We start from the raw sequence: 2,931 nt of genomic DNA, 5'->3' as shown, positions 1-2,931 counted from the left end.
CACGTTTATTAATAGTCTGCTTCTTCTTCTTATCAGGAAAAAACAACGAATACTGTGCAGGATTGTCAGGGTGACTTGGTGATGTCCTTGCGAATCCGCAAGTATCAATTATTTGTGTGACAGCTTAAAATCCTGCACAATGAAACCTGTATTAATGTTCATATGTTTCATATCAGCGGTCATTGCTGATGCAGCAGGGGATGATGGGAAGATTCACATAGTCCACATGGATAAATCTCAGATGCCCACTGTGTTTTCCTCTCATGAGCACTGGTATAATTCCATCCTTTCATCTCTCACAACAAACAAGAAACAAGAAGCCCTACTGTATATTTATGACACAGTCATGCACGGGTTCAGCGCCAAGTTAACCCAATCGGAGCTGGACGCCCTGAAAAAAACGCGAGGTCACCTCTCAAGTTACCCGGACACGACGGGAAAGTGGCTTACCACATATTCTTTCAACATCCTCGGCCTCGACGAAAAATCTGGCATATGGCCCCAATCACACTTCGGCAACAGCTCAGATATGATCATCGGACTTCTAGACACTGGCATCTGGCCCGAGAGCCAAAGCTTCAGAGACACCGGAATGGGCGAGGTACCGGCCCGTTGGAAAGGCCAATGCCAGGCGGGAACTGCCTTTAATAGCTCGCTCTGCAACAGAAAACTCATCGGAGCTCGTTACTTCAACAAAGGATTCCTGGCAAGTGGTGGGCACATAGATCCGATCCACGATTACAATTCCGCCCGAGATTATTATGGCCACGGTTCCCACACCTCGTCCACGGCCGCAGGAAACTTTGTGCCCGATGTTGATTATTTTGGCTACGCAACGGGCACGGCCAGAGGCATGGCCCCTCGGGCACGGGTAGCCATGTACAAGGTTGGCTGGTACTCCGAAGATGCCGTCGTGGGTTCTGACGTTCTTGCCGCGATAGAGACAGCTATAGCCGATGGGGTCGACGTCTTGTCGCTGTCATTTGGCCTCTTGCCCGAGGATCTCATCCAGAACCCCATAGCTGTCGGAGCCTTTGCAGCCACGGAGAAAGGCGTGCTCGTTTCTTGTTCCGCCGGCAACGACGGGCCGAATGGATCAACAGTCGTAAACGGCGCGCCGTGGATTTTGACGGTAGGAGCTAGCACCATTGATCGGGCATTCGCAGCCGAAATAAATCTCGGTAACAGGAAATTCATGGAGGGAACTTCTTACTTTGTCGAGAAAAAGTTGTTTCCGGCATCCTGGTTTTCAACGAGAGTTCTCCAACATGCCGCTTCCGGTCGCTTGATCCAAAATCTGTTGCCAGTAAAATTTTGCTGTGCATGAGTAACAGTTCTGAGGATCTCGACTTCCAGATTAAAGAAGGCAACCGAACCGGAGCTGCCGGTATTATAATGGCCTACGACGACCACACTGCACGTGTCCTGTCGCCTTCCAGTTACTCGATGCCCGCCGTGTCGGTTTCTTCGGGTCAAGGTCGTCTAATAGCAGATTATGCAAACACCACTGTAGCATTGAGATTCGTGGTAACCCGGCTGGGATTTAAGCCTGCGCCTGTCGTGGCAGGTTTCTCATCGCGAGGGCCCTATTTTCTCACCCCGGGAATTGTGAAACCGGACGTGATTGCGCCGGGCGTCGACATTCTGGCGGCCGTATTTCCTTATGAAAATGCAACATTCGTCGGATCTGTTCCGTTAAAGGCCAACTACTCTTTGCATTCCGGCACCTCTATGTCGTGTCCTCATGCTGCGGCTGTGGCGGCACTGGTGAAAGCCGTGCACCCGGATTGGAGCCCCGCTGCCATTAGGTCAGCTCTCATGACCACGGCCTACAGAGTGGATAATACCGGCCGGGCTATAAAAGATCAGGCCGACCCTCGTTTTGGTCCCGCAAATCCCATGGATTTCGGTTCCGGGCACCTGAATGCCAATAAAGCAGCAGATCCTGGGCTTCTTTATGATGCTGGGGTGAATGAATATCTGGATTATCTCTGTGCTCTCAATTATACGAACCAAGAAATTAGGTTACTGAGCCGGAAGAATTACTGCTGTGCCGCCCATGGGGTCATTGGTGACCTCAACTATCCTTCCTTCTTTGCAGATTTCAGGAACGAGACGAGGTCAGTCCCACAGAAATTCAAGAGAATTGTCACCAATGTGGCGGAAAATGAAAATAAGACGTCATCTGTGTACACAGCAATAGTGAAGACTCCTCCAGAAATTTCAGTGCAGGTGGAACCTGACCTATTGGTGTTCAAAGAAAAGAATGAAAAGATGGAGTTCTCTGTCAGTATCACACCTGTAAATGTGAAGAAAGGATGCTCAAGTTCAGGGTACTTGAGCTGGGTCGATGGAAGGGGCCATGAGGTGAACAGTCCACTGGTAGCCATATTCTGCTGATCATGTCATGTACTTCTGGCCTGCAAGTTTTCTTCTTGTGCCTACTCCTTGCTACTAGTTTATAAGTGTTTTCAAGTCATTTTTTTAGACTCTACGCTTTTAGACTCTACCGGACAGTGCTCCAGAGGGTCAAAGACTTTGTTGGGACTTCAACAAATTGGACTGACTTCAACAAATTGGACTACCCATAATGGAGTCTTTTGGCTATGTGGTAATTGGCTTGAACTTTAACATTTCACTCCCATTATATATAAGCAAATTAGAAACCAGTACCAGAATAGTAAAAGTGATTTAACATTTCACTCTCTTCCATTATATATAAGCAAATTAGAAACCAGTACCAGAATAGTAAAAGTGATTTAAGGTTAATAAAGTGATATTATTTTTTTTACTTTTAATTACTGATATAATATTATAGGAAAATTTAAAATTAAGAAAAAAACAATTTTTGATATAAATTTTATCATGTTTTTAATGCAAAATGCCAAAAAAAATAATAAATGTGTATTTCAATTTTTTTTACTTGGGGTT

General features: G+C 46.4%; 1 pseudogene; it reads left to right on the top strand.

Annotated features, from left to right (window-relative positions):
* Positions 1 to 577: 577 nt before the first annotated feature.
* On the top strand, positions 578 to 2,435 carry LOC149243650 (subtilisin-like protease SBT1.7 pseudogene; annotated as a pseudogene).
* Positions 2,436 to 2,931: the final 496 nt, after the last annotated feature.

This window comes from Pinus tabuliformis, chromosome 8 (genome assembly GCF_031772625.1).
Source record: "Pinus tabuliformis cultivar Carrire ecotype Pingquan chromosome 8, CPIR1, whole genome shotgun sequence".
In the NCBI taxonomy this organism is placed as follows: Eukaryota; Viridiplantae; Streptophyta; class Pinopsida; order Pinales; family Pinaceae; genus Pinus; species Pinus tabuliformis.
This window is presented reverse-complemented; position numbering and strand designations above follow the sequence as displayed.